The 20,151-nt window shown below is 36.0% G+C and overlaps 1 protein-coding gene across 2 annotated transcripts in view; it reads right to left on the bottom strand.

The window, feature by feature from the left end:
* LOC101896570 (chondroitin sulfate synthase 1) overlaps positions 1–19,602 on the bottom strand; it is a 64,744-nt gene extending 45,142 nt beyond the window's left edge. The window contains exons 1-2 of one of the 2 annotated variants that reach the window (XM_059129355.1): positions 19,260–19,602; positions 1,651–1,874 (exon numbers count right to left, since the gene is read on the bottom strand). The gene's annotated coding sequence lies outside the window, so the exon portion shown is untranslated. Of the gene's footprint in view, positions 1–1,650; positions 2,072–19,259 lie in introns of those variants that run through there. The other variant, XM_059129356.1, reaches the window with a different exon arrangement.
* Between the last annotated feature and the right edge of the window lie 549 nt (positions 19,603–20,151).

Raw genomic sequence — 20,151 nt, 5'->3', positions numbered from 1 at the left:
AAAGGACTAAATATGCCGAAGCATTTGTATCTTTTAAATTCGGACTTGTATTGCCCATGTGGTGTAAAATTAATTTGAAATCAGATAAAGATATATATGGGAGCTATATTCAAATCTGAACCGATCTCGATAAAATTTGGCAAAGATATTTCTGAGCTGTATTTGATATATCGTTGTTACGGAGTGCATATTACGGCTGTGGGTAACAAATACAACAAATCGGATGAACACTACATATGGGAGCTATAGCTATATCTGAACCGATCTTCACCAAATTTGGCATACTACCTTCTAGACTCAATTCGGTCGTAAATGCCAAATTCCATCCCATTTGGGCAAATATTACACTGGTTTGGTGCACAATAAAAAGTAAATCGGACGAAGTTATATATGGGAGCTATATCCAAATCTGAACCGATCTCGATAAAATTTAGCAAAGGTATTTCTGAGCTGCATTTGATATATTTCCCCAAATATTGTTGTTACAGAGTGTATATTACAGCTGCGGAGGACAAAAATAACAAATCGGATGAACAATATATATGGGAGCTATAGCTATATCTGAACCGATTTCGATCAAATTTAGCATACTTATTTTCAGGCCTAATTTGGTTGTATATGCAAAATTCCATACTATTCGGGCTGATATTACACGTTTGGTGCACAATAAAAGGCAAATCGGACGAAGATATATATGGGAGCTATATCTAAATTTTGACCGATTATCTTCAATGTCAATAGTGTACGTCCTTGGGATAAACAAATTATCTGTGCAAAATTTCATCTAGATCGGGCAATAAATGCGACCTGTACTTTGTTTACAAAAATACATGGACAGACGGACGGACGGACATGCATAAATCGACTCAGAATGTGATTCTATGCAGATCATCGAAAGGAATTATGGGTCTATCTCCTTTCGTTTTGCTGTTACAAACAAATGCACAAAGACCACCTTGGTGTAGGGTATAAAAATTGAATAGTTTGTACTAGAGTTAAGACCTCACTGCTTCGGATCCTTTCTCATTCTTCGATTTTTCCTCTTCTGGCCCTTGTGGTTGTTAAGAGTTCTTGTTCTCTCTATTTACCCTGGTATTTCAAATTCACCACAAAGGTTTTCTCGAAAATCCGTCGCTGTATTTTATTCAGGTTCCTACTGACTTTAAATGTTTTAAATTAGATGAAGTATGAAAATGGAATACTTCGATTCGCTATGTCTGTTACCTCATGCATATTATCACAGTTTCCAAAAATTGGCACATATCTCATATAAAGTATAGGAAGTAGTCGATATAGTCCAAATCTGGAACGTTTTAATATTTATATCAGTCTTAGGTCACATACGAATTGGGTAATATGGGCCAACTGCTTCGGAACCTCTCATATAAACAGTCAACAGTTTGAATAATCAATACTCAAGGCTGCGGGGTGTACATCTGTCGGCAAAACCGACAGATACTATTTTACTTTTTGTATTTCTGATTCGGTCATTTAGTTCCCGCACGTCATGGATATTTATAATCCAGAATCCTTTGTTTTTAATTTAAATTTAATTGAAGTTATTTAAACAAATAGACACAAATATTGAAATGCTTCGTGACTTTGTCACAACAAAACTTATGATGACTACCCTGCAACTACTTTACTTACCACACTCTCTTGATTTTTTTTTGCAAATTGCGGATATCCGTTTCGTGGCTGGTTGTTCCACTTAAAAATATATCCAAAATGTATTCATTTGATGTTGGCCGATTGATGAGGGTTGCCGTCGGTTAGAATGTAATGTAAAAAAAAAACTTTTCTTTCGTTTTCTTTTTTTGTTGATTTCGTTTTCCGTTTTTTTTTTCTTTTCTTTTTCAAAATTCACAGAATAGCTATAAAATTGAATTTTTTGTTATTCAATAATATTTCATTGAACGAAAATTGGTTTACGTTTAGAATCGAAACGCTTATAATTAGTGGCAATTATCACTTTTTTAACACTTCGAGTAGAAGAATTAGCACATTGGACAGAGCACAGAGAGAACTTTTTTTTTTTTTGGATGTGAAGTGGATTTGTTCAGCCAGCAATGATTATATATTGAACACGTTGTGATCGTCGAAATCGTTTTTGTGTTGGTTTATGATATATCTATATGATATCTAAAATTGATTAGTGATGAGTGAGGGACTGACTCACTAATTGATATATAAGCTACTAGACAGAATGGCTGGAGCTAGGATATGGAAACTTTGTATGAGGGCCGCGATTAGTGTGTAAAAATGTCATGGATGGGCTGGATGTTTTAAATTTGATGAAAAGGGTACGAAAAGCCCTAATAGAGACTTAAACCCTCCATTGACAATTATTGAAAGTCCAGCGCAACTCCCACGAAGTCAAATTAGAGGGTAATGTGACGGCTACATTTAATTTCTATCCTCTCATTTAATCCAACGTAAAGTCACTACAACCACACCTTCCTGGTGTCAACAATGAGGTTAATAATTTTCAATGACGGTTAAGATGTTACGCTTTTCACACCGAAGTTCAAAGCCAAAATAAACAAAAAAAAAAAAAACAAGTAAAAAAGCTGTAAGTTCGCCGGGTCGAACTTTGAATACTTAAAATTTCTATTAAAATCTAAAAATACCGAATGTAGCCGTTTTAATAGAGTCTGTACGAAGACCTGGACCTGTACAGACAGTTTTCTGTCATAGGCTGTAGTATCCATTACGAACTTGAAATACCAAATTTGAAACAATTGCGCTGAATAATATCGCTAAAATAATCAAAATACCGAATATCGGGAGGTACTGATATATGGGGCCTATACGAAGACGAGTGTCTGCATACGCAATTTTCTGTCATGGACTGTAGTTCTCACTACGAACTCTAAATACGAAATTTGAAACAACTCCGTTAAAAAATATCTCCAAAATCATCAAAATATCGAATATCGGAAGTTGCCGTTATATGGGGGTTACACGAAGACGTGGACCTGAACAGACAATTTTCTGTCTAAGGCTGAAGTATCCATTACGAACTTCAAATACCAAATTTGAAACAAATCCGGTGAATAATGTCGCCAAAATCAGCAATATACCCAATATCGGGAGCTACCGTTATATGGGGGCTATGCGAAGACGTGGACCTGCATAGACAATTTTCTTCCATAGGTTGTAGTACCCATTAGGAACTATTATTACGGAATTTCAAACAATTCCGTTGAAAAATGTCGCTAAACTCGTAAAAATACCGAATATCGGGAGGTACTGATATTTGGGGCCTATAGGAAGACGTAGGCCTGCATACGCAATTTTTTGTTATAGACTTTAGTATCCATTACGAACTTCAAATACCAAATTTGAAACAATTCCGGTGAATAATGTCGCCAAAATTAGTAAAGTACCGAATATCTGGAGGTATGGTGGCTACACGAAGACCTGCATAGATAATTTTCTGTCATAGACTGTAGTTCCCATTACGAACTCTAAATACGAAATTTGAAACATCTCCTGTCAATAATGTCGCTAAAATTTTCAAAATACCGAATATCAGAAGTTGCCGTTTTATGGGGGCTATACGAAGACGTGGACCTGAACAGACAATTTTCTGTCTAAGGCTGAAGTATCCATTACGAACTTCAAATACCAAATTTGAAACAAATCCGGTGAATAATGTCGCCAAAATCAGCAATATACCCAATATCGGGAGCTACCGTTATATGGGGGCTATGCGAAGACGTGGACCTGCATAGACAATTTTCTTCCATAGGTTGTAGTACCCATTAGGAACTATTATTACGGAATTTCAAACAATTCCGTTGAAAAATGTCGCTAAACTCGTAAAAATACCGAATATCGGGAGGTACTGATATTTGGGGCCTATAGGAAGACGTAGGCCTGCATACGCAATTTTTTGTTATAGACTTTAGTATCCATTACGAACTTCAAATACCAAATTTGAAACAATTCCGGTGAATAATGTCGCCAAAATTAGTAAAGTACCGAATATCTGGAGGTATGGTGGCTACACGAAGACCTGCATAGATAATTTTCTGTCATAGACTGTAGTTCCCATTACGAACTCTAAATACGAAATTTGAAACATCTCCTGTCAATAATGTCGCTAAAATTTTCAAAATACCGAATATCAGAAGTTGCCGTTTTATGGGGGCTATACGAAGACGTGGACCTGAACAGACAATTTTCTGTCTAAGGCTGAAGTATCCATTACGAACTTCAAATACCAAATTTGAAACAAATCCGGTGAATAATGTCGCCAAAATCAGCAATATACCCAATATCGGGAGCTACCGTTATATGGGGGCTATGCGAAGACGTGGACCTGCATAGACAATTTTCTTCCATAGGTTGTAGTACCCATTAGGAACTATTATTACGGAATTTCAAACAATTCCGTTGAAAAATGTCGCTAAACTCGTAAAAATACCGAATATCGGGAGGTACTGATATTTGGGGCCTATAGGAAGACGTAGGCCTGCATACGCAATTTTTTGTTATAGACTTTAGTATCCATTACGAACTTCAAATACCAAATTTGAAACAATTCCGGTGAATAATGTCGCCAAAATTAGTAAAGTACCGAATATCTGGAGGTATGGTGGCTACACGAAGACCTGCATAGATAATTTTCTGTCATAGACTGTAGTTCCCATTACGAACTCTAAATACGAAATTTGAAACATCTCCTGTCAATAATGTCGCTAAAATTTTCAAAATACCGAATATCAGAAGTTGCCGTTTTATGGGGGCTATACGAAGACGTGGACCTGAACAGACAATTTTCTGTCTAAGGCTGAAGTATCCATTACGAACTTCAAATACCAAATTTGAAACAAATCCGGTGAATAATGTCGCCAAAATCAGCAATATACCCAATATCGGGAGCTACCGTTATATGGGGGCTATGCGAAGACGTGGACCTGCATAGACAATTTTCTTCCATAGGTTGTAGTACCCATTAGGAACTATTATTACGGAATTTCAAACAATTCCGTTGAAAAATGTCGCTAAACTCGTAAAAATACCGAATATCGGGAGGTACTGATATTTGGGGCCTATAGGAAGACGTAGGCCTGCATACGCAATTTTTTGTTATAGACTTTAGTATCCATTACGAACTTCAAATACCAAATTTGAAACAATTCCGGTGAATAATGTCGCCAAAATTAGTAAAGTACCGAATATCTGGAGGTATGGTGGCTACACGAAGACCTGCATAGATAATTTTCTGTCATAGACTGTAGTTCCCATTACGAACTCTAAATACGAAATTTGAAACATCTCCTGTCAATAATGTCGCTAAAATTTTCAAAATACCGAATATCAGAAGTTGCCGTTTTATGGGGGCTATACGAAGACGTGGACCTGAACAGACAATTTTCTGTCTAAGGCTGAAGTATACATTACGAATTTTAAATACCAAATTTGGAACAAATCCGGTGAATAATTTCGCTAAAATTATAATAATATCGAATATCGGGAGGTACTGATATATGGGGCCTATACGGAGACCTGGACCTGCATAGACAATTTTCTATCATAGACTGTAGTGTCCATTACGAACTTCAACTACCAAAATTGAAACAATTCCGGTAAATAATGTCGCTTAAATTATCAAAGTACCGAATATCGGGAGGTACCGTTATATGGGGGGCTATACGAAAACGTGGACCTGCATAGATAATTTTTTGTCATAGGCTGTAGTACCCATTACGAATACCAAATTTGAAACAATTCCTGTGAATAATGTCGCTAAAATCTTCAAAATACCGAATATCGGAAGTTGCCGTTTTATGGGGGCTATACGAAGACGTGGACCTGAACAGACAATTTTCTGTCTAAGGCTGTAGTATCCATTACGAACTTCAAATTCCAAATTTGAAACAGTTCCGGTGAATAATGTCGCTTAAATCATCAAAATACCGAATATAGGGAGGTGCTGTTATATGGGGGTTATACGAAGATGGGGACCTGCACAGACATTTTTCTGTCTTAGACTGTATTAGGAAATTCAAATACGAAATATGAAACAATTGCGGTGAATAATGTCGCTAAAATCAACAAAATACCGAATATCGGAAGGTGCCGTTATATGGGGGTTATACGAAGATGGGGACCTACACAGACAATTTTCTGTCTTAGGCTGTAGTATCGATTACGAACTTCAGATACCAAATTTGAAACAATTCTGGTGAATAATAATAAGTGTTAAAATCATCAAAATATCTAATATCAGGAGGTGCCGTTATATGTGGGCTACACGAAGACGTGAACCTGAACAGACAAATTTCTCTCACAGGCTGTAGTATCCATTACGAACTTGAAATACCAAATTTGAAACAATTCCGTTGAAAAATTTCGCTAAAATCATCAAAATACCGAATATCGGGAGGTACTGATATATGGGGCCTATAGGAAGACGTGGACCTGCATACGCAATTTTTCTTCATAGACTGTAGTACCCTTTACGAATTCTAAATACGAAATTTGAAACAACTCCGGTGAATAATGTCGCTAAAATCGTCAAAATGTCGAATATCGGGGAGTACCGTTGTATGTGGACAATACGATATCGTGGACCTATATAGATATTTATCTTCCAGGGGATAAAGTGCTTAGAAAGAACTTCTAGTACGGATTCGTAAACAAGTCCATTGAAAAATGTAGCTAAAATCATGAAAATACCGAATATAGAGAGGTACCGTTATATGGAGGATATATGGTATCGTGGACCTATAAAAACAATTCTCTTCCAGGGGGTAAAGTTCTCAGAAAGAACTCCTCCGAATAGCGGGGGTATTGTTATATGGGCGCTATACGATACCTTGGACCGATATCTTCTAACTTGGCCTGCTTGCAGACAAAAGACTGGTCTCTGAGAATTTTAGGTTCCTATTTTAATTCGCTTTGACTCTAGCGTGATTACAACAGACGGACGAACAGGTCTAAACCGTCTTAGAATAAAATAGAATAAAATTATTATTTCGATGAGTTACAAACAGAATGACGAACTTAATATACCCTCCATACTATATATGGTGGAGGGTATAAAAACAAGAGCTAGAAAAAGGTACATGAGAAAATGCTGGTGCAGTTTCAAATGCAGCAGGAGAAAATGTAGAAATCAATGGTAGAAAAAATGAAGAAAATGATGATATTTAAAAATCATACGGGATAATAAAGAAGGTATGGAGGAACAGTGAATGGAATAGATAAGTAGCCTAAAAGAATCAGCTCATTCCCTGGAATTAAATAGGATGTCAATACCATGTTTGGATGTAAATTTTGGGAAATTACCGGCTTCATTTTAAGGAAAGCGAAGAAGAAGAAAATTTTGGTGTCGTATCCACCCTGACCGATGGAGGAACTTATCAACTTAAAAATAAATAATAATAGAAGCAATGAGAATGATGATTTTTTTATGAAGGTTTGGTAAGAAATGTCATAAGTAATCTTATTTCAGAGAAGAAAAAAGAGGACAAAGGAAGAAAGCCGTTACTCGCAGAAGGCCTCAACATTTTCGACGGATATGGGGAAGATGAGCTTGACGACAAGTCTGAAGGAAATTAATGCATCGAAAATGAGGGAAAGATGAAAAAATTCGTCTGGTTCCGGTTCCTGAAGGGTCTGGCCAGCCACCAATGGTGCATCATTGGGGCGAGCAGAGTCTATCGATGATTTTCTTTCTCGACAAAAAATTTACTTATCAACAGCCACAAATTTTGGAACAAGAAGGCAACCACCGTTCAGATGGTCTAAAAGGCCATACGAAAATCCAGATGATTTTTCAAACTGGGTAATGATTATTATATCTTTCAATCGATCGATCGATCAATAGAAGCAGTGTAATTAACATATCGCTTCATACTCAGGCGACTCCAACAATTTGAGTTCATACTCAAGATCTCTCAACTGCTACATAAATTATCCGTCTGATGTTTCAAATGTCACAGATCGTTTCCATCTCTCTTCTTTAAACTCATTTCAATTATTTTTCCCATTTTATGGTCCATCAATTAGGCAAGTGAAGGGGGGAGAGAGGAAATCGAATTTAAGAAAACCGCATAAAGCATTGTTTTACCGGAAATTTACACTCATCATCGAATTGGATAATTGAGTTTGGGGAAGGAATACTGAATCATTTGTGTTGTATGTACTCTTTCTTGGGCAAGCAGAACATAAGGCAAACACATTAAATATTTAGCAGACAGGCGGTCAAAAAAAAAAAAAAAAAAAAAAAAAAAAAAACATTGGCTACAGTGGGCTGCGGCTAAGAATGGATGTGTCTTTTCTGTTATTTAAAAAAAAATCTTAAAATAAACCAGTAAAGAAAGTCGGGCGGGTCCGACTTTATGATACCCTACACCACTTTGCTAATTTAGTAGAGCTCCATATAACAATTACAAGTTTTTATGGGAGAACCCCATCATTCACGCTATGATTATAATTATTATTTAAAGTTCAAAGAACTAAATATGCCGAAGCATTTGTATCTTTTAAATTAGGACTTGTATTGCCCATTTGGTGCAAAATTAATTTGAAATCAGATAAAGATATATATGGGAGCTATATCCAAAACTGAACCGATCTCGATAAAATTTGGCAAAGATATTTCTGAGCTGTATTTGATATATTTTGCCTGAATATCGTTGTTACGGAGTGCATATTACGGCTGTGGGTAACAAATACAACAAATCGGATGAACAGTATATATGGGAGCTATAGCTATATCTTAACCGATCTTCACCAAATTTGACATACTAGCTTCAAGACTCAATTCGGTCGAAAGTGCCAAATTTCAACCCTTTTGGGCAAATATTAGACGTTTGGTGCACAATCAAAGGTAAATCGGACGAAGTTATATATGGGAGCTATATTCAAATCTGAACCGATCTCGATAAAATTTAGCAAATGTATTTCTGAGCTGTATTTGATATATTTCCCCAAATATTGTTGTTACAGAGTGCATATTACGGCTGCGGAGGACAAAAATAACAAATCGGATGAAAAATATATATGGGAGCTATAGCTACATCTGAACCGATTTCGATTAAATTTGGCATACTTATTTTCAGGTCCAATCTGATCGTACGTGCAAAATTCCATACTATTCGGACTGATATTACACGTTTGGTGCACAATAAAATGCAAACCGGACGAAGATATATATGGGAGCTATATCTAAATTTTGTCCGATTATCTCCAATTTCAATAGGGTTCGTCCTTGGGCCAAACAAATGATTTGTGCAAAATTTCATCTGGATAGGGCAATAAATGCGACCTGTGCTTTGCTTACAAAAATACATGGACAGACGGACGGACGGACATGCATAAATCGACTCAGAATGTGATTCTATGCAGATCATCAAAAGGAACTAGGGGTCTATCTCGTTGCCTTTTGCCTGTTACAAACAAATGCACAAATACATAATACCCTGACCACCTTGTGGTGTAGGGTATAAACATTTAATACATCCAGAACAAGACATTTAAAAAAGGACGAAATGTGTAGTTCATCGTTCGATAGAAGAGAGAATTTCAACAACATGTGAAGAGAGGATAAAATTTACAAAACCTCATTAGTTCTGACATGAATTTTGGAAAATCTATAATTCAATTTTTGTTGTGACCGTAGTATGCCTTGTTCGAGAAAGTTTGTGATTTTGGAATTATTCGGCTATATGCTTTTTTTAAATATAATATAACCGTTCTTCTAAAAAAGTCTAATATTTCAATTGGAATCTCCAATCATCTTCAGGGTACTACAATTGATAAATTTTAACAGAAATTGTGATTTACTGTACTAGAAACTTAAAAATATAGCTACTCGATACCATAAAATGCAGAGGCATGACAACGCTGTGATCTTACCATCAGCACCAAATCAAACGGGAAAGGTTTAAAAACAAACATAACATAAATGCTCTTACACTTGATTGGGTTGAATCTTCCAAAATCTTAAATAAGTTCTACTACTACTTTAAGGGTTCCACTCATTCGCTCTCACTCGAAAATGAGAAAAGTCTACTTGCTCTTTTTCGAGTGGTACAGAAAAATATGATTTTCTTGACTACTTTTTCATACCCCCTACCATACATATTATGGAGAGTATATTAAGTTTGTCATTCCGTATGGAATTCATCGAAATAATTTTAGACATAACAAAGTACGTATATTCTTCATCGGCGTAAAATTCTAAGACGATTTAGCCCTGTCTGTCCGTTTGTTGTAGTCATGCTAGAGTCAAAACGAATAAAGATAAGAAACTAAAATGTTGAACAGATCAGTCTTTTGTGTGCAGCCAAGTAAAGTTGGAAGATGGACTATATCGGGCCACAATATCGTATAGGCCCCCAAACAACGGTACTCCGCGATATTCGGTATTTTGATGATTGTAGCCAAATTTTTCAATGAAATTGTCTCAAATTCCACAAAAGGAGGTCCTTCTGAGTACTTTACCCTCTGAAAGAGTATTGTCTATATAGGTCCATCATATCATATAGCCCCCATATAACAATACCTCCCGATATTCGCTATTTTGATAATTTTAGCTACATTTTTCAATGGAATTGTCTGAAAGTCTAAACAAGGAGTTCCTCGTAACTACTTTACTACCTTAAAGAAAATTGTCTATATAGGTCTACGATATCGTATAGCTCCCATACAACGGCGCCCCCAATATTCGGTATTTTGACAATTTTAGGGATATTATTCACCAGAGTTGTTTAAAATTTCGTATTTAGAGTTCGTAAGGGGAACTACAGCCTATGACATAAAATTGTCTATGCAGGTCCAGGTCTTCGTATAGGCCCCATATATCATTACCTCCCGATATTCGTTATGTTGACGATTTTAGAGGCATTATTCAACGGAGTTGTTTCAAATTTCGTATTTGGAGTTCGAAATAGGTACTACAGCCTATGACAAAAAAATTGCGTATGCAGGCCCACATCTTCGTATAGCCTCCACATAACGGTATCTCCCAAAATGCGGTATTTTAATTATTTTAGCGACATTATTCACCGGAGCTGTTTCAAATTTCGTATTTAGAGTTCGTAATGGGAACTAGGTTTTCGTAAAGCCCCCATATTACCGTACCTCACCGTAATCGGTATTTTGATGATTATTCACCGGATTTTTTCTTTTTTCAAGTTTCGTATTTGAGTATTATATTGGCTTATGACAAAAGTATAAAGCCCAGTATAATGGCTAAATTCGGTAGTTTTAATATTTTAACAGAATCATTAACGGATTTTATTTTTTTAGAAAATTTCCAAACTTGTTCCAAATGGTGGAAGGTATTCAAAGTTCGGTCCGGCCGAACTTACTGCTTTTTAACTTATTTTTTCTCGCATTCTTGTCTTTAGTTTAGTTTCGGTAGTGCCAACATATAACTTCTGACACATTCTATCCTGTAGACCACATTGGGTTTATCCTCAACCTTGACCTCGTGCATAAGCTTGCTGAAAACTTTATTTAAAGTATTATTTGATTAAAAGTCTAGTCTATATTTGGTGTCGTCATATATATTCGTTTTTGCTAGAATGACATTGAATACTGAAGTGGCGCCCAAATAATGGCAGGGTTAGTTTTAAAAAATATAACAAAACTTTATATTTTTTTTTCAATTTCTTGACTATATGATACATTTGATTTCGTTATAACATTAAATTACTAAATATATTTCGAATGAGAAGCAATAAAATAACTGAAAATGTTGCCTTTAGCCACATTGATATATATGCCCGGAATTAAAACCAGATTTCAAGATTTCTATCACAGATTCTCAAATCACATAAAATTGTTTGTAAGATCTCAATTTTATTCAGGTATTCAGGGATAATTAGTTAAACTGGCATTAATTACGGAAAACATACAATTCGTTTTGCTAGAATGACATTAAGTACCGAAGTGGCGCCCAAATGATTGCAGAGTTAACTTTACAAAAGTTAGCAAAACAATGTATTTTTGTTCAAACTTCTAGACTATCCACATTTGTTAATTTTATGTTTTTATTTATTTGTTAATTTAGAACATTTGTTTACTAAAACCAAGTCGGATTTTAGCAATTCACATAATTCCATCACAAATCCACATAATCCTTATTTAATTTATGCAGAGTCCTCTGTTTAATACGCAATATGCTTCGGTATATTTTCCTTATATGTCATTATAGAGCTTAGACAGATCTTCGAAATATATTTAATAACATTTTTTTATGATCTACACTACGTCGTATTATTATCCGCTTTGCAATTTTCTTACAATGCGTTGAAAAAAAATTAGTAATTTATTTACTATTTACGAAGACGGCCGAATGACAAGCTACCGCACCATGCCAAACAAATTCCGTTGAGTACCGCCGCTAAACTGTTTGAACTATCGTACCATACACGACGAACTCATCCGCACTTTTTGCAAAGAGAACATTAAACACTTTTCTCCGTAGAGAGCACAGAGAGTGGAATGTCTGTTTACAAAATGTGTCCATCCCATTTGGACAAATATTAGACGTTTGGTGCACAATAAAAGCTAAATCGGACGATGTTATATATGGGAGCTATATCCAAATCTGAACCGATCTCGATAAAATTTAGTAAAGGTATTTCTGAGCTGTATTTGATATATTTCCCCAAATATTGTTGTTACAGAGTGCATATTACGGCTGCGGAGGACAAAAATAACAAATCGGATGAACAATATATATGGGAGCTATAGCTATATCTGAACCGATTTCGATAAAATTTGGCATACTTATTTTCGGGCCTAATCTGGTTGTATGTGCAAATTCCATACCATTCGGCCTGATATTACACGTTTGGTGCACAATAAAAGGCAAATCGGACGAAGATATATGGATATATATCTGGAAGATATATGGGAGCTATATCTAAATTTTGACCGACTATCTCCAATTTCAATAGGGTTCGCCCTTGGGCCAAACAAATGTGCAAAATTTCATTTGGATAGGACAATAAATGCGAACTGTACTTTGTTTACAAAAATACATGGACAGACGGACAGGCGGACTCAGAATGTGATTCTATGCAGATCATGAAAAGGAACTACGGGTCTATCTCGTTTCCCTTGGCCTGTTACAAACAAATGCACAAAGACATAATACCCTGACCACCTTGTGGTGTAGGTTGTACTGGGGCTATATGAAGACATGACTGTCATAGACTGTAGTTCCCACTACGAACTTAATACGAAATTCGAAACAACTCCGGTGAATGATGTCGCTAAAATCGTCAAAATACCGAATATTGGGAGGTGCAGTTATAAGGAGGCTATACGAAAACCTAGACCTGCATAGACACTTTTCTGCCACAGGTTGTAGTACCTATTAGGAACTTCAAATATGAAATTTTGAAATAATTCAGATGAATTATGTCTCTAAAATCATCAAAATACCGAATATTGGGTGGTACCGTTGTATGGGGGGCTATACGATGTCGTGGACCTATACCGACAATTCTCTTCCAGGGGGTAAAGTACTTAGAAAGAACTTCTTGTGTGGATTTTCAGACAATTCCATTGAAAAATGTGGCTAAAATCTTCAAAATACGGATATATGGAGGTAGACTTATATGGGGGGCAATACGATATCGAGGACCTATATAAACAATTGTCTTTCAGGGAGTAAAGTTTTTTTAAAAAAAAAATAATAATAAATAAATCAGTTTAATCTTACAAATACCGAATATTGCCGTTATATTGGGGTCAGCACGAAAACGTGGACCTTCATAGGAAACTTTTGTCATTAGCCATTACTATATTCAAATAAAAAATTGAAAAAAAAAACCATTGAATAATGTAGGTAAAATCATCAAAATACCGAATATAGGGAGGTAACGTTATATCGAACTCTAAATACGAAATTTGAAACTACTCCGGTGAATAATGTCCTTAAAATAGTCAAAATATCGAATGTCGGGGAATACCGTTGTATGTGGGCTATACGATATTGACATTTCTCTACCAGGGGGTAAAGTACTCAGAAGGTACTCCTTATTTTCAGATAATTTCATTCAGAAATTTGGCTATAATCATCAAAATACCGGATATCTTGGGTACCGTTATATGGGGGCTACACCACCGATATAGTCCATCCGGCAGATAAAAGAATGATCTGTGCAAAATTTTAGAATTAGAGAATTCGTTTTCACTCTAGCGTAATTACAAGAGTCGGACGGACGATTTAACGTTGATCAAGAATATATATGCCTTGTTAGGTTATTATTTCGATAAGTTACAAACGGAGTGACGAACTTTACATACCCTCCATACTATGTATATAAATTGGATTTTCTTTCATATTCACTTTTGTATCAATGCACAGCAACAGGCCCTTGGGCTTGAAAAGTATTACCCGACACACTGTAGTATTATAATGAAGAAGATACACATTGAGAGAGTCAAAGAGAAGCGGTTTTATTTGTTTTATGCTCACTGAGTATCGAATTCTCGCAGTGCTACTAAAAACCTAACATGAGATAGTTAAATTATTGCTTTGTAGTTGTTGTCAGTTGTTAGCAATTCTCATTATACGAATTCTTCTCTCATACATTCTTTCTTTCCCCGTATTCTTCAGGAGGAGAGAGTGGTTGGCGAGCAGTTACAGCTGGCTGCTTTAGAATATTATTCTTATCTTTGTGCCTCCCGTTCTCAACAAATCAGTTTTTGAATTGTCAGACGTCATAAATTTGTTATAGATTCCATTGGGGGGGAATCAATTACATCTTGTGAAGACAAAATTCATATGTACATGAAATATGTGTGTACTCACGTTGTCAAGTGTCTAAAATTTTAATGACCCCATGCCACTTGCTCAATGTGTGCATTACAGAGAGTGCAGTATGGTAGGCACAAACATACATACGTTCGTACACATGAGTGAGTGCATCAATACAGTAGAATCTACTGTAGATACATTTGTTTGTTTATCTCATAGTTTGCATATTATCATCTCTTTCGTTCGGTAATATTTTAATGTTTTTTTACAGTGCATTCAAAAGGATTGTCTCATAATGAAAATCAAGCAAATCCACAAGAAATTGTGTTGAGGGGCGAATATAATTTTTGGCAGAAATGATACGTAAATCAGACGAATTATCGGTTTTGGAGTGAAGATCTGCCAAAAGTATTGCAAAAGCTACCAATGCATCCAGTTAAAGTAACAGTTTAGTCTGGTATATGGACTGGACCGTACTTCTTCAAAGACGCCATGAGTCGTAACGTAACTGTGAATGGTAAGCGCTACCGTGAAATGTTATCCATTTTGTTTTTTTGCCCAAAATGCAAGAGCTTGACTTGCATGACGTGTGGTATCAACAAGACGGTGCCACATGTCACTGGTCTGGGTTGTATGTCCAACAATTATGAAATATTGTCAACACCTTCTCCACCACTTTTATTTTTCTCCCAATGAAAAAAGTATTATCAATTAAAGCTGGTAAACCCTGATTCTTATTTTTATATCCTTCACCATACTATGCATGGCAGAAGAACACGGGTAGATGCATCAACGCTTGGGAGCATTGATATGTCAAAAAAAAAATTAAATGTTTTTTTTCAAATATAAGTAGATTTTTTATATGTTTTCTTATACGACGTCATTCGGAGGCTATTATAATTCGCGTTTTTCAAGAATTTTTACAAATTTATATAATTTTTCATTCAACATGTTCAATTCTAAAATTGGTTTGACAGTTCAGTTGTCCCAACAGCTGTGTCGACGCGTCTACCTATATTCTTCTACCATAATACTATGGATATACTCCTCGAAAGTCTCATATTAGACCCAACAAAATACATATGTTATTGATCAGCGTAAAATTATAAGTCGATTTAGCGATGTCCGTCTGTCTTTTTAATCACTATCTTCTGAACGAATTCATTTAGAAGCTAATAACACATGACAAATAATTTACTTGGCTATGGAGGTTGACGGAGAAGACTCAGTTAAGTATTATATGGATAAACTTAGAAAAATAAGTCCTATGGTATGTATAGATCTAAAGAACTAAATTTAGACATAAGGTATTGAAATATTAATGAAAATATAATTGAATTGAAATTGACGGAGCAGGCTCGCTATTACAGGGGGGTTACCTGGTGATTTTGCGATCAAACAGGAACTTTACCTGGGATTTTTTTGGGATGTCTCTCATTAACTTGAGTGGCCAGTAATATATTGATACAGGAACCTGTGAGCCGAACCCTTTTCGCCAGAGTTCCCAATTACTCGAGCAGCGAAATCGACTACAATCCGAGTGTCATCATCTGGTCCCTGACGGGAGTTCCTGTTTATAATCCAAACAGCGACATTGTCTACAAAGCGAGCGTCATCACCGTAGTCCTCGACGTCGATCCATTAGTGTTTCCGATCATTTTCAAATTGCCTACAAACCGAAAATTATCATCCTTGTCCCCGGACACCCTACGTCCATTCATCTATGAACCGAACTTCATACTCAATAACTAGACGGCGAGCACCAACATTGTGATACCCGATTACCCGCCAATATTCCTATTACCCACGACCTGGACCCCAATGCTTTGTTCCCGATCGCCGTTAGCACCAAACTCTCTTCAGCATTTGCCCTGAGCTTATATACCCATTGAATTAAATTATAATCTAGTATTTAAATTAATAAAATGTCTTCTTTTTTCTCCTAGGAATGGGTTCTACTATTTTCATTCCATAAGGTTTCGTGGGTACTTTCCCGAAATCAGAACAACAATCTTGGCTTAACTATTGTTTAGTAAGAACTCTCTGTTTTTTTTTTTTTTGAGTTTTTCCACATGTAGGTATATGCACCTTGATTCCGGGAAAGTATGTTATTATTGGGGGATGGACCCGGATACCTGTTTATTTGACCCAAAATTCAGTGTCTATGACCCGGGATAGATCCGGTGGCATTTGTAAGCTAATGATAATAGCCATCTAACAAGTAATCACAATTTAGGGGTTTTTGAAACAATTCGGAAGGTGTAACAAAATTGTCGTTATTTTGGACCCGGATATTTAAACAAATCCCCAAAAGACGAAAAAGTCCCATTTTTATACCCATTTTTATATAGTATGGAGGGTATATTAAGTTTGTCATTCCGTTTGTAACACCTCGAAGTACACATTTTAGACCCCACAAAGTATATATTCTGGATCAGCATAAAATTCTATGTCGATTTAGCGTTGTGCGTCCGTCTATCCGTCTGTTCGTCTGTGGAAATCACTCTAGCTTCCGAACAAATTGAGGTAGATTGATAAAATTTTGCTCAAATGTATGTTATATCTGCAGGACTAAATGGGCCATGTAGGTACACGTTTTGCTATAGCCCCCATATAACGATACCTCCCAATATTCGGTATTTTGATGCTTTTAGCGACATTATTCACCGAAATAGTTTCAAATTTGGTATTTGAAGTTCGTAATGGATACTACAGCCTAAGACAGAAAATTTTTTATATAACGGTACCTCCCGATATTCGGTATTTTGATTTTATCGACATTATAACCGATCTTTTTTTAAGTTTCGCATTTGAACATTGTAATGGCAGGTTCATGTCGTCGTGTAGACCTTAATATAATAACTACATTCGGTATTTTTAAGATTTTAACAGAATTTTTAATGGATTTTATTGTTTTTGAGAATTGCCAAATTCGTTCCAAATGGTGGAGGGTATTCAAAGTTCGGCCCGGCCGAACTTACATCTTTTTTACTATAACTAGTGTATCAACAATATATGTGTCCGGGTACGCCCCTAAGAAGAAATATGTTCCCGAAATCAGGGTGCAAATACATACCTCAGGAAAAAAACTTTCAAAAAATCAGAGATTTAGAAAAAATTCAAAATATCTCCCACTAAGTTTGAGTTAAGCCGAGGTGTCTACAGATTAGTGGATCAAATATACGAGTATGCGAGTCCGTCCCCAAGAAAAACTACTTTTCCGGAATCAGGGTGCAAATATCTACCTCTGGAAAAAAGAAATCTCGAAAAATCCAAAATCTCGGCTCAACTCTAGTTTAGTAAAAAGACTTCAATTTTTTCCAGTGGTTGATATTTTCACCCTGATCCCGGGAAACTATTGTTTTTTTGGGGGACGAACCTGGGACCCCAGATTTTTGACCCGAAAATCCGGGTTCAAGACCCGGCCTGGACCCGGATCCAATTACCCGATATAGACAATATAGGTATCGTTGGCTTATGAAAATACCTATCCAACAAGTGGTCACATGATGGGGTAAGTGGTCAAGGTTCGGAAGTTATAGTCAAATGATCGATTTTTTGGACCCGTATTTTCGAAAATATCGAGTTTTTACTAAACTAGAGTTGTTCCAAATCTCTCCCACTAAGCGGTTTTTATAGTTGGTTCTTCTGACCTTTCATACACCAAATTATTGTATTTAATTAAGTTTTTATGGTTACACTTCTCCCTAACCGACTGTAAAACCAACGCACATGTGCATTTCACACAAACATTTCGTCGACAGACGCTGTCCGGTTCAATTTTTTAGCAAATACACAGTCACACACACACACCAGGCAGTAAGGGGTCATATAATTATTTTGTTTTATTTTAGACTTTGAATTTTTCGTACGAATGAACCAAATAAAAGCGGTGGGCAATCTGTAATAAATTGCTTCCAATAAATTATTTGCCAAATTCTATTCCAATTCAAGGTAATTCTGATTGGATTGGTTTGGGCCGGAACAACAACAAAAAAAGTTTGGTAGAAAAAGAATGAAATTCAAATTCTAAGAAGAGTTATTCACCCTTGTGGTCGCTGACGATCATTAATTGAATGTGTACTCTTTCATTCTCTCTCTCTCTCTCTTCACTTTCTCACACTATCAGCAACGCAATTCGGCTCCCATTTATTTGGTTAAATTATTTGTTTGTTTTATTTATTAGATTTGTTAAACCGTGGTCGTTGTTGTTGTTCTTTTTCTCTCTCAGAACAGTTTTGCGCTCTCTCTCTCTTGAAATTTGTATCTTTTGGATTGGAGAAAAATTCTATATTTTCTGTACACATCAATCTTCTGCACATTGTAGCTGCTTCTTCTGTTTCGTTTTTTTTTTTTTCAATTTTTCATATTATGCACATTTGTTTGGTGGGGTGGGTAGGTGAGTGAAAGAGAGTGGGTAATGGAATTCTTGTAATTTTTTTTGAGGGGGGTTTTGATTGGTTTCCTGTCTAAATTAATTTAGGTATTTTAACACTTATTCACTTTTAGAAATTTTCACCTTTAACATCACTTTTTCAATAAACTTAATTTCGCGATATGACAAGGTAGGTTGCTGTCATCGTCATGTGCTGTCGCTGATCTTGAGGTGGTTTGCTCGTCGAACGCGAAACAAAAAAACCCAATTAAACCCGTAATTGAGAATAACTTCTAACAATTTTTTACACGTTTTTTTTTCGAAGAATACTTCGATTGCGGACTAGTACTTTGGCCCCCCCTTGGGAAATGCTCTCAACTCGTAATAGGCAGTCTTCGTTTTTCTTGTCGTCTTCACCGTCGAATTATTGAATAACTGCCGTCTACCCGAATACCGTGTTGAATGCTTTAGTTTATCCACACAACTGAGACTGGCTGACGTTTGGATCGAAATCGTCACTGGGTAATGAGAATATTTTTTTATGACGCACCGGCAACACAATACAGTGGGTACCTCATATTGTGAACACACATACACTGATTGTATGGTAATTTACACAAATGGTAATTTATTTTATTCTGGTTTCAGATACTTGCTCTTATATCTCCCTTATATATTTTTTTCTGTCCGACAAATATAATTGAGTAGATACTTTATCTAAGTCTCACTGTTTCCTGTTGCTACATTGACTTGTCTTATCGTGTGGATCTGTCAGATACAAATTTAAAGTATTCTAGTTAGAAGATACTTTTTGTATAGATTATCCATATTTCGTAGCATACTTTGAGGATTTATTGAAATAAACGAATATGTGTTATGCTATTGGACAACAGATGGCGGTTGTGATGCTTCAATGCTGCAAAGTAAATATTTAACGGTTCGATGTATAGACCAATGAAAACATAGACGAAGGAATGCTATAATTTCAGAAATGATGAGGGTTTGGGTGTCACATTTGAGTATATTGTTACGAAAA

Source organism: Musca domestica, unplaced genomic scaffold, assembly GCF_030504385.1.
Source record: "Musca domestica strain aabys unplaced genomic scaffold, Musca_domestica.polishedcontigs.V.1.1 60, whole genome shotgun sequence".
Taxonomy (NCBI): domain Eukaryota; kingdom Metazoa; phylum Arthropoda; class Insecta; order Diptera; family Muscidae; genus Musca; species Musca domestica.
This window is presented reverse-complemented; position numbering and strand designations above follow the sequence as displayed.